Source organism: Pyrus communis, chromosome 2, assembly GCF_041283825.1.
Source record: "Pyrus communis isolate YQ-2024b chromosome 2, ASM4128382v1, whole genome shotgun sequence".
Lineage (NCBI taxonomy): Eukaryota > Viridiplantae > Streptophyta > Magnoliopsida > Rosales > Rosaceae > Pyrus > Pyrus communis.
The window spans coordinates 17,026,578-17,039,732 of NC_142566.1; the positions used below are offsets into that span (position 1 = coordinate 17,026,578).

At 41.0% G+C, this 13,155-nt stretch overlaps 1 long non-coding RNA gene across 1 annotated transcript; it reads right to left on the reverse strand.

Moving 5' to 3' along the window:
* Nucleotides 1-6,263: 6,263 nt before the first annotated feature.
* LOC148698657 (uncharacterized) lies at nt 6,264-7,555 on the reverse strand. The gene is made up of 2 exons (XR_015956112.1): nt 6,623-7,555; nt 6,264-6,530 (listed from the first exon to the last, which is right to left on the reverse strand). It is a non-coding gene; the product is annotated as an uncharacterized LOC148698657 (long non-coding RNA).
* Between the last annotated feature and the right edge of the window lie 5,600 nt (nt 7,556-13,155).

Consider the following 13,155-nt stretch of genomic DNA (forward strand, 5'->3'; position numbering starts at 1 on the left):
TCCTACACTTCTCTCCGTAAAGATAGTGTCTCTACAACTTCAACGCAAAGATGATAGCAGCCAACTCCAAGTCATGTGTAGGGTAATTCAACTCATGAGGTTTCAACTGCCGCGAAGCATAAGTAATCACCCTACCATGCTGCATCAATACACATCCCAGACCATTCAAGGAAGCATCGCTATAAACCTCGAAATCACCACTATCGTCTGGAAGTGCCAAAACAGGTGCATGAGTGAGACAATGCTTCAACTGCTGGAAACTCTGCTCACACCTATCATCCCACTCAAATTTAACATCCTTCCTCGTTAATCTCGTCAGTGGCAAGACAATCACCGAGAAATCCTTAACGAATCTCCGATAATACCCCGCCAAGCCAAGGAAACTTCTCACCTCGGTGAAGGTTCGTGGTTGCTCCTAACTCTCCACAGCTGCGACCTTCTGAGGGTCCACCAAAATACCCTGAGCAGAAATGATGTGCCCCAAAAACGCAACTTGATCTAACCAGAACTGGCACTTGCTAAACTTAGCATATAACTGGTGTTCCCTCAACCTCTTCAACACCAAGGTAAGATGTCGAACATGCTCTGCTTTCGACTTAGAATACACCAGAATATCGTCAATGAAGATAATAACAAATCTATCCAAGTAAGGCTGGAATACCCGGTTCATTAAATCCATGAAGGCGGCTGGTGCATTCGTCAACCGAAATGGCATAACCAGAAACTCGTAATGACCATAACGAGTCCTGAATGCCGTCTTAGGGACGTCATCCCTACTAATCTTCAACTGATAGTAACCAGACCTCAAGTCTATCTTAGAGAACACACAAGCACCTCTCAGCTGATCAAACAAATCATCGATACGAGGCAATGGATAACGGTATTTAATCGTCACCCGATTCAATTGCTTGTAGTCGATGCACAGCCTCAGAGTTCCATCCTTCTTCCTTACAAACAACACTGGAGCGCCCCAAGGCGAAGTACTAGGCTGGATAAATCCCTTATCCACTAACTCCTGCAACTGAACCTTCAATTCCCTCAACTCCGCGGGAGCCATACGATAAGGAGTTAGAGAAATAGGATTAGTACCTGGAAGCAACTCAATAGTGAACTCCACATCTCGATCTGGGGGTAAACCAGGTAATTCCTAATGGAAAACATCAGGGAAGTGTCTGACCACTCTCACATCCTCAACTCTGCTAGGAACAGTCTCATCTAGCACCACATGAGCTAGGTATCCCTGACAACCTTTCGACAACAACTTTTTCGCTCGCAGCGCCGAAATAACCCCGTGTCTTACCCCACTCTGCTCGCCCACAAAAGTAACCACAGGTAGTCCAGGTCGGTGAAATGTAACTACTTTCCCGTAACAGTCAATGTTGGCACGATAAAAATGCAACCAATCCGTGCCCAGAATCACATCAAAGTTAACAATATCTAACGGGATAAGATCAGCTGACAAAGCAACACCCTCTATGATCACTGGACATCCTGGGTACACACAATCTAGAACACATCTCTCTCCTCTAGGCATAGTGAACTCTGAATCGTACCCTAGAGGTGTGGGGCGAGGTTGCGTCACTTGAGCAAATGTATGAGAAATTACGGAATGTGTAGCTCCACAATCAATTAAGACTCTAGCAAAACAACCAAGAATGTTTAACGTACCCATAATCAAGTTTGGGTTGTTCTGAGCGTCCTGCAAAGAAATATTGTGAAGACACCCCTGGCCTTGCTGACGTCCGCCGCGGCCTCTGCTCGCCTGAACACCGCGTCCTTGAGCACCACGCCCCTGACTGGGTTGACCCGACTGTCTCGAAGACCCTGCACTGCTAGTGGCAATCTCACCCTGCTGATACTGTCCTCCCTGATACCACTGAGAGCCACCTACTGGAGCTGGAGGATACGGCATATAGCCGCCCGAATACTGAGGATAGCCACCCTGGGAATAGGGATTCTGGGGATACTGATACTGCTGCGGAGTATAAGGGACAACATCACCCTGATAGTGGTAAGCACCACCTCGACCCGTCTGGCCGTAGCTAGTCGGACCCTGGATCTGCTGGGGCGGTGCAGGTGATGGCATAAAGGTCTGCTGCGGTTTCTGCTGCTGCTGACCCTGGGGACAATTCGCAGCTCTATGTCCCACCTGTCCACACGTGAAGCAACCACTGCTACCACGCCTACACTCACCAAAATGCCGATTGTTACACCTACGGCAAACTGGGGCTCTGCCTCGACCACCATCGCCCTGCCTCTGGCCTCTAGCACCACCAGAAAATCTACCTCCACGACCCTGTCCAGTGGCACTGAAGTCACCACTCGAAGAACTCGAGCTAGCACCACCTCTTTTGAAGTTCTGAGTCTGACGGGGCCCGAGCGATGCCTGACCTTTACCTTTGTCATCTTTCTTCTGGTTGCCGTCCTTCTCTTCATCAGTGCCGCTCGACATATTCTCAGAGTCCTCGATCCTCAACAGTATCTCATAGAAGTCCTGGTAAGTCTCACAATGAGTAGTAGACGTCATCGAATGCCACAACTTCTTAGTACCTAGGCGGAAACGACGAAGCATCTCCGCCGGATTACCAGCGACATCAGGATGGTAACGAGACAAGTCCGTAAACTTGCGATAGTACTCATTCGCCGTCATCTTCCGCTGTTTCAGTTCAGTGAACTCCTGCTTCTTTCTATCGATATACTCAGGGGGCACATACCTCCTCTTGAACAAATTCGTAAAAACATTCCAACCAGTCCTCTGATCTGGAGTCAACCTACGAAGCTCCTGCTCCCACCAGGCTGCCGACTCCGTATCCAGAAACCATAAGGTCGTCTCGACCCACCTCTCCATAGGCAAGTTCCCCTGATTATGCAGCACACGGAAAGTCTTCTCTATGTGTTCTAGCCAGCGCTCTGCGCCTTCATGCCCCTCACTATCCTTGAACTTATCCAACTTCAGATTGTACATAGTCTCCAGAGGAGTCCTCTGGGGAGGGCGCATCACTAACTATAGGGCTGTAGCAAAAACTTCCCCCAACTGAGCAATATCGGGGAAGCTAGACTCAGAAGAACGACGGGGTTCCCGACAAGGCGGCATAATTCTGACAGAAGACACCAAAACCATTAGAATACTCACAAGGACACAGGACTGCCAAACCTAGGCTCTGATACCAAACTGACACACCCCGACCTAGATCGGAGCGTGCTGGCCGTCACACAAAGGTGACGTAGCCATGTGCACGTGCGGAAGCTGATAAGGTAGTAATATAAAAGTACGAATAATTAAAAACTAGCATACAAAGTCCTAGAACAAGTGCTAGCGTAGGTGAAATACAAATTCAGAGCAGGTCTATAGCAGTCCAAACAAAGATTCAACAATAGTACACCCGAAGGTGACCCTACAATGGTGAGTGTCTGTCAGAAACGCCGGAAAAGCCCTCTGGGGAAACCACCGCAACTGCTAAGCAACTAGAACCTGGAGGGGCGCAAAACAAAAGCGTGAGTGGGCAAAAACAAAGCTCTTTGAAAACCATTTAGCAAAATACTTTCTAACCCCTCTCCGTAAAACCTGTATACTTCCCAGAAAATAAACATATATACGTATGTATAATTATGCCAAACATGCACGAGGGTATGTCAATCATGCTCAATAATATGCCATGTCGGAACCTCATAATGATTTGCAAATGCTCAGGTATATCTCACATCAATAGCATAACATCTGGCAGCCGGAGTCACCTAACGTGACCTGTACGGCTGCATATAGAGCTCAAATTTCAACTCAATAACTGAACCTGCCCACGAGTCGGAACCACCTAAAGTGGTCTGTACGACAGGCCTGGGTGTAATACATATATACGCTCTAGTGCTACGATCACGTGAAGGCTGTGCGAATCATCGCGGGTCACCTACGAGTCGGAACCACCTAAAGTGGTCTGTACGACAGGACTGTGCACCTAACTTGGATCCAAGCTGAGCGTGTGGGGAGGTGAACATCACGTGAAGGACTGTGCCCTACTCTGGGCGGGAGCACTAACACCGGGGGTGCAGGTTATGAGCACTCTAAGCATCTCAAACTACTGCTGAATGTAAATATGAATACCACTTACCTGACACTTACCTGTGCGTCCACAGCACCCAAAATGCATATGTATATGTATACCACTACTAATGTATGCAATGATGCATAAGCAATAATAATAAGGTGCATGGCATAACGTAAATAACCCTTTTTAATCAATTTCTGGGAATATAAATGTATATAGGTATATACGGAAAACAAAAGCCCACTCACTGGTACGTGGAAGGGTCGTAGCCCCCCTGCCTCGAGTGACCACGCTCGTCCTCGGGGTACGTGTCACCTATATGTGAAACAACTATAAAAACGTTAACTTTAAAGCACATAACCAACTTCTCGTAATAACTTCTCATACATTACTCAAAATGGACAAATGAATATACCAACGTGCTCTACACAACCTCAGGATCACAACCATATTTTTAGAAAAATTTTCCTCCGCACCGGCCAAGGCACAGCCACACGCGCCGGCCAAGGCACAGCCACACGCCCCCACGCACCGGCCAAGGCACAGCCACACGCGCCGGCCACGCGCAGGCACGTGTGGCGTACACGGACGGCGTCAACTGACGCCGTTAGGAATATTCCGTCAGTTTTGACAGATTCCGTTAACGGCGTCAGGAATATTCCGTCAGACTTGACAGAATATTCCGTCACCTTCTCCGGCGAACCTCCAGCGAGGCTCCGGCGCCGTCGGAAAACTGGAAAAACTTCCAACCTTGATATCTCGGTCATTTCTCGTCCAAATTTCACAATTTTTGCACCAAAATGACACTTAGGACTAGGAGAACATAAATATACTACTTTTAAGGGTTGAAAATCACTAGATTTTACCTGTCCAAATCTCCAAAATCCGGCCAACTCCACAACCAACGATCCCGACGTCCAAATTTGTCCAACGAAGCACTCCAAGGCTCCTTGGGACCTCACTAAGACAACTACAACCTTAAAAATCCCAAAAACATGCTAGATTAATCTTGCATGAACAGTACATAATTCGAACCACCTCGAATCAACGTGAAAACAAAGGATTTCTCACCTGAAAATGGTATAGTCGTGCTCCTCTCGACCTCACGAGCTCGATGGTATGCTTGGTTCCCTCGATCTGCAAGGTTTAGTATGGTTATGTGTGTGTCCGTACGTTTTAAGGTGAACGGGAAGGGAGAGGGAGATGAGAGACAGAGACAGAGAAAGGGCAGAGAGAGACAGGGAGTGTGAATGTGTGTGTGTGGCCCAGCACATGCCACAACACACAAAACAACCAATAATGTCAAAGAACGAACTAGGGGTAATTTAGTCATTTCACACGTACGTTTCGTTATTTCCGGGACGGGATGTCACAATCTTAGCAAAATTTCTTTTGAAACGAAAATCATTTAACTTTTAACTATTATTGTAAACATTTTATTATTATTTATCAACAATTCTGACTTGGTCTATTTGTCATGTCACAATTAAATAACTACACGGCTTTTGGTTCAATGAATTTTTGCTAGGATAATTTTTCAATAAACCTAAAAAATGATATGTTTAGATTATGAGAAAATATTGTTCTTGAGTCCAAAAGAATGGTTAGTTTCGTATTAAAATGCTAACTGGTTAGCTCGCTCTTGATACACACGCACACACATATATGTACAAGTAATGCTAAGAAGACAATATATTTATATCACATTGGTGTACCATCTAATGTGGCAAGTAATACATACAACTAATATAGAATGAGATAAATTCATTAATTAACGTGACATATAAACATCACTTACCACATTAATGTGATACAAAAATATAATCTCCCTAATATTTCCAGTACACACACACATACATGTTAGTGCTAGAGATTACTATATTCCTGTGCACGGCCTCTAGGATATACAGTGATTGGAAGGCGACCTGATAATAATTGAAGATAAAAGCAAAATATCACGTGTATTTAAGTAATGAAACGTGGATTATCGTTAGTTAACTAGCAGATTACCTTTGTTTTTTTTTATTTTTTGGTCGTGAAATCAACCTTTGTTTGATTGATACAAACTCACATGGATTGAATGTTGCAACAATTTTTTTTTTTTTTGTTTTTTTTTTTCTGTTGAAGGTAGGTAATAATCATTAAACGAAGTATAAACGAACATCTTACATGGTTCAGAAGGAATCGGCATACAGAAAGAAGACGCTACTTATGCAAACATTGAAGGAGTAATGGTTCTTCATTGCAACAATTACAAAATAGTACATAAATGAAAAAACATAAATGCGTTTTAACATAAGAAGATTAGTCATCGACCTAAAGGTCGCTAGTAAGGAAAACCCTAAAAGCCCAGGTGCTAGATGACCTGCCGCAGCTACCCGAAAACCAGAAATGGCCGACAACTCACACCACCAATTTTGCACCACAAAATAACATTTGTTGATCTCCCATCCTTCCAGACAAAGACCTTCAATAGCCCCAAATACCCTATAAAAAATTAAAAAAAAAATTGAAATTTGTCGCCAATTAATATACAAACAGAAAGAAGTAGCCAAACTGCACAATTATATCCACCGTACGGGGACCAGCAAGAACATAGTTCCAATGCCGGCAAATTAAGACATGAATTCACAACCATAGAAGGAGGCGAGGCAACGCTCCACATTGAAACCAAGGTCTTTGTTTTGCACACCTTCACCTGCATGAGCGACGATTCACTCTTGAGGTGGGCATCGGACACAGGAGCACAATCGTACTCCTCAATTGAAAGTGGGCAAATTGATAGCAAAAGATAGTCTCGAGGGTTGGATATGTAGTATGGATTAAGGATTTGAGGTTTATTTGCGGCTAATGAAAATCTATTACATAATGGGGAGAAATTAATGGATATCCAAAATATGGCAAATAAAGTTTTTGAATTGAAAATTTTCTTAAGCCCACAAAGGCTGACACTCAGAGATTGGAGCACGCCACCATCTGAGAATAGATGGGGCAATCATTGGGGAGATGGGGCAGGCCACCATCATTAGGGAGATGAGGCAAGCTACCATCTTGACCGAATTGTATTGAAATACAGCAAGCAAAGAGGGAAAATAAAAGGGGGAGAGAATGAAAAATAAAAGGAAGAGAAAATGGGAAAGGGAAGGGAAAAATGGGAGAGAAGTGGTGGATAAGGAGAAAGATGTGGGAGAATGAGGGAGGGGAGTAGCTGGAAATAAAGTGAAATGAGGGAGGAAACATAGGGAAGGTGGGTGAATAGAAAAGATTCAGAGGGTGAAAATGGAAGGGGAAGAAAAGGGAGGACTAGAAGACGATGGGAGGGGCTGCTGCCGACCTCAAGCCAGAGCAAGGGGTGGTGGCTAGGAGGTTTCAGATTTTGGGGTTTTTGGGTGAGAAAAGGCGCGGGGCTCTAGGTAGGGTTGCAACAATTGGGCGAAGTACTATTCGCCAGTTTGTTGCTCGTCATCGTGCACAAAAGAGTGGTCAAGTTAGAAGTGGTATTAGAATGTGATATAAATTAACTTCGACTTTCTATGATTCATCGGCCATATGAAACATTGATATTTAAGTGCTTTGTAATCGATTTTTTACTTATTTTTATTAGAAATGATATTCTACACTCATCTGTATTAAAAGGGATATGAAATGATTCGAACACAAAACGTGATGAGTTGAAGATTATTACTCTAACTACCAGAATAATCCACTTACCTTGTACTCGATTTCCCTCATTTCTAAAATTTAACAATTTTGTTTACACATTAGCAATGCGCACACAACAAAATATGCATCATAATTTTCTTGTAAACCTTAGTTTTCTAAAGCATATCATAAAGACAACTAAGGTTTCACCATAAAAGTAATTGGCAATATGGAAAGTAGCCCAACTTACTTATAGCCTAGGCAATGTCTCTTCTTCCATAAATATGGGATTTATTTTCAACACGTCCCCTCATGTGTGGTGAATTTTCAAGCTAAACACGTAGACAACACAAACGACATGATGTGGAGCACGTTTAGCCGTCAGACAGCCTACTATGATACCATGAAGAATATTGAGGTTCAATCATAAAACCAATTGGCAACATGAACAGTAGCCCAATTTACTTATACGTTCACACAAGGTCCCTTTTCTCATCAAGGTGAGATTTATTTTATCATTCACACCATATACATTTTTAGCTAACCATTCATTCCTCTAATATACTAGCATGAGTTCATGTATGAATTTCTAAAGCTTGTTCTCAATCAATAGATTTAAAAAAAAAATGTATATATGTAGTCCGACCCAATGCTTAGTTTACTTATACCGAGAGAATTACGACTTCATTTTGGGTTGATAAACTTATTCTCTGAACTACCCACCCCCCCCCCCCCCCCCCCAAAAAAAAAAACCTAAATTTGAAGCTTATCAGTCATTGGCCGTTTGCTTTGGCTTGGGGCCAGTGGTAACCCATTTCCTAGTTCTTCTTTATGTCCCTTCCCACTCATGCACCGCACCTTTCCATTACTTACCCCATCCGCACCTTACCTTTATTCCTCCTCCCTTTTCCAAGGTTGTGCTTCATCATTCTTTAATCGTAACCTGCATCTCCCCTTTTCCATTCTCTTCCCCACTAGTTTGCAAACAACCCTTCGAAATTCAACGAAGTAATTTTCTCAAATACGAGCTATGCCTTATGATTGCTTTTGTAGGTAAGATTTGTGGTGGTGGTGGATTGGATCCATGTCAAGCCCCAACCCGCGAATAAAGACTATTCACGAGTTAGGGTGTGAGCCATATCTTGGCCATAGAAATAAATTCTACAACCAAGATATGGTGGAAAAATTAAATTAAATTATTAAAATTGATTGAATACGCAATGGAAATAGAATAGTACATAAATTAATTCATAACAAAAGTACCAACTAAATTGAAATGAGTAGCTCTTGCAAATACATAAAATGTATACAATGAGATGCATGAATGTACTCACTCCCTTCTAATCTTGTCAACACATACCTAAGGCACCTAAGCCTGCATGTCCCATACCATGCTTATACCACTTGGCTCCGAATACCTTAGAATATGAGTTAACTCCCGTTCATCCCTTAACCCCAATTTTTGTAATTAAACTCTCAGTTTCCACATTATTATATAGGCACTTCCCCTGACACCCAATTGTATGTTCAAGCCCTTCCCCCGACACCTAACATATACAAGATTTCATTATTTTATAATCAACCAATTTGTATACTCAAGCCCTGCACCCTACGCCTGACATATACAAGGTTCATTATTTTATATTCAAGGCAAACGTCAACCCTTGTATATCCTCACAACTTAAACACAACTTAACTCTTTGTCTTACTTTGCAATGCATATGTATATGTACTGCAATAGTGCACATACAAATTAATAATCACTTACTCACAATATATAAATATGAGCATAAATTAAACTAACTAGTAAACAATGTAATAATATTTGATGCCATCATTTAAAATATTGATCATTTACCACTCTATAGAATTACCATCATCTTGTTCACTTTCGTCTTGCTAGTACCTGTTATTATTTAGACAAGAATTAGACTTCCATGTTAGTGAAGAAAATTGAAAGTGAAATAAATATCTCAGAAGCAACAAGGCATGAAACTATACTTCTAGCTTTCCCCTTCTAACCTCATCTTTTATTTTTATTTCAACCCACAACTTCTACTTCTTCTTGTCTCATTTCCTCTATTTTCTCACCCACAAACTTGATCACCCGACTCTCCGCTTCCTCCCACACAACACTTTACCCTTTAATGTCTTTTTATCATCTTTTTGCTTCTCATTTTTATTCCCTAAAAAACCATTGCTTAATCCTTTTCTTCCCAATTTCTATCTCTTTTCTTTTCTACAAATCGACCCCGCCTCCTCCTCTTTTTCTAAATTTTGGTTTGGAATTTGAAGTGAAGAATTGTCTTTGAGATTAGGATGAAAGCTTGCAAATACACAAAGATTTAAGTGGTTTGCCAAATCGAACCACTGGGGTTTGCTTTCATTGTATTTCACTATATATGAGAAACTTACAAATACAATGAAAGATGGCTTAAAGCCTTTACATACTGTAAAGTAAATGGAAAAATGAGAAAAGTGATTTGGGAAGGAGATGAGGTTTTTATTCTTGTTTCCCCGTGTGTTGTTCTCCCCTCGTTTCTCTCTTCCCTTTGCTTTTATGGATGAAGAAATGGAATCCACAATTAAGCCTTCAATGACATGTCTCAAATCCTTTTGCTACACTTGGACATCTTGTAATTTGGAAGCAATCATGTTATAATCATTACCATGCATGTGGACAAATACTCAAAAGCCACATTCATCTCTAAGGGATATGAATCCCACCCGTTCTCACCTCATTGGAAGATTTGGAACAACATTGAATAGAGAATATTGTAACCAAATAATTAAGATTCCTCTTAGCCTTGTGAATCAACACTCTAAAACCACATAATATTGCCAACTCATGCACTTAAACACATGTACCTAGTCTATGGCCTTAAATAGACTCACACCTCTCCAATGTTTAGGGGTGAATAACCTCACTACATTAACTCAGCTTGCCAACTCACTCAAACTCAACACTTAGCCATACGTATAAGCTATAGACTTCCCACCTCCACACCCCTAATTATTATCTTCTATTAATTACCAACTTCCACCTCACCCTTTGGAGAAAGATCAAGCCAAACTCATATAATCTTAACTTAATCTTAGCTCTCCAATTTAAGTGAAAAACCTCTCTAATTAAATATGAAATAATATATACTAGCTAGTGTTGAAATAATTTTGTAGCAAAATAGTCTTACATTGAGACTAGTTTATATACCAAAAATACGAGTCCTTGTATAAACATAGTGCAATCAAGAATTCAAAAAAATATATTACAATTTGAGGTAAAAAGAGTTACACACACACACACATATATATATAACCATTTTGTTTTTAACAGGGTATTACAATCCACCTCCAATGATCCATCTTCCATGGTGTTTAAGTGCTCATCAGCCAACCCGTGGTTGTCCCGCCTTACCTAGACAAACTTGTGGTGGACCCTTTGTGGACGTTATGAATCTTTCTTTTAACAGTGTTATCCTCGTGATGGAGACGAGTTGATTGGTAGTCCTTTCTTGGTTAGACAATTTTTTTAGTTTTAGCCTTTAGTTTTAGTTTTACCTCTGGTGAGTTGTTGTGACCTTGCTGTTACATCTGTTTTGATGTGGCATCATTGTGGTATCATGATTTTTCAAGGCTGGAGTAAGACGGATTAGAACACGAATATCTCAGAAGTCTAGTCATGGACTCAACAGTTCTGGACTTATCAAGCTGCACAAACGGATAAATGATGCCACCATCATCTTATGTTTCGAAAAAATAAGGGAAGTCCATTGACTGTTGAAAATGTACTCTAAACTCAATCATAAGATGATACTTTATGTACATTTCACATGTTAAATTAAACTAGTTTAATGTAAGGGCAATGATATTGTTTAAAGCATTCTCATTAAATGTTACACACTTAAGCGATAAGTCCAAGGAATATGTAATTAGGAGAATGTTATCCAAAAGTTAGATTCATGAGACCATTCTCTTTTGTACACATATTCTAAGCGTTCATGACCATGGAATTGTCAATTGGGCATTGACGATTCTATAAATCAGTACATGCTATGTCTTCTCCCCAGGAGAGTGACTGGTCTTTCATTGGTGTGAATGACACCAAGACAAGTGTGTAGGTGCTCAATAGAGCATGAGTCCATTGAGCACGTTCAACAAGGAGTTCTTATACTTATGTCATATGAGAACTCATAGTTGGGATAATGTAGAGTAAACCTTTGACTTGAGATATCATAGTTGTCATGTGGTTAGGTCCTTAATCTTTGACAGTGTTAAAGGTTTTCCATTAGAAAGTGTCCATGGCATAGTTAGGGCTAAGCTACTTAATCATGGGGATATGTGAATGTGCAACAAAATGATCTCTAACCTTCAAACCGTTGAGGGAAAATACTCTATGATATAATTATGAATCGCTGGCCAGAGAAGTCGTTCCAAATCACATTCAAGGTAATCATACAAGTTAGAGAATCATATTGGGTAGTAGATATGAATAAACTATCAAACCAAACAATGTGATCAAGAGTATTGAATTAAAGAAAGACTGTACTGCATTGTAATCCTAAACTGAATAGGTTCTTTAACCTCTTTTGATTAGCGTGGGTAGCCATGACAAGCTGCTAAGTACCACTCATAGTTTGTGAAAGCCTAAAGGTGTATAATCACTAAAAGGAAAATTGAAAGTAAGTTTCAATTCATAATCGATTAGTAAGAGTTATAATCACCCATTAACTCGCCAAAAAGAACCTAATGGATCACACACTGTGTAAGGTAATGATTGCAGGATATAATGAAGACATGAAAGGAAAATTTAATTGTATATGGCAATGATTAATTAATCTGTTAACTAATCATACGAAAGGTTCATATTGAGCTTTAAGTAAGTTTCATGTTTCAGGACCAAATAGGTTTTGGTCCACAAGACCTATTGAGTTTAAGTTGTATGACAACCAAAACAAAATGGGAATTAACCCAAACACACTTAGCAAAACCGGCCAAAGAGAGGAATGAGTGATGGTTCACTTATTACAAGTTTGCCACTCACTTAGAATGAGGTATAAAGTTAACTTTATAGCTTCATCCTTCATTAGGGTTTTCTATGAGGCAAAGAAGGAGAAATAAAAACTCTCTCCTTCCTTAGAGAGGCCGGCCACCATGGAGAACATTGCTAACATTTTGTTCTTCCATGGTCACTCATCTTCTTCCTCAACCATCCTTAGTGTGGGAACTTAGAGGCTTTCAACTTTGGAGCCTTTTGGAGAACCCATTCCTCCATCCATATCCAAAAAGTCATGGAGCCAAGAAACAAAGTTCATCCTTCCATATCCATGGAGCCAAGAAGTAAGGAGGCAAAAGAAAGAAGGCCATTTCATGGATGATAAACATTTGCTAGGCGCTTTAAAGGTATAATGTTTCTCAAGTCACTTTGTTCTTTGAGTTGAGTCTTGGTTCACCACCACCACTAGGCTATGAA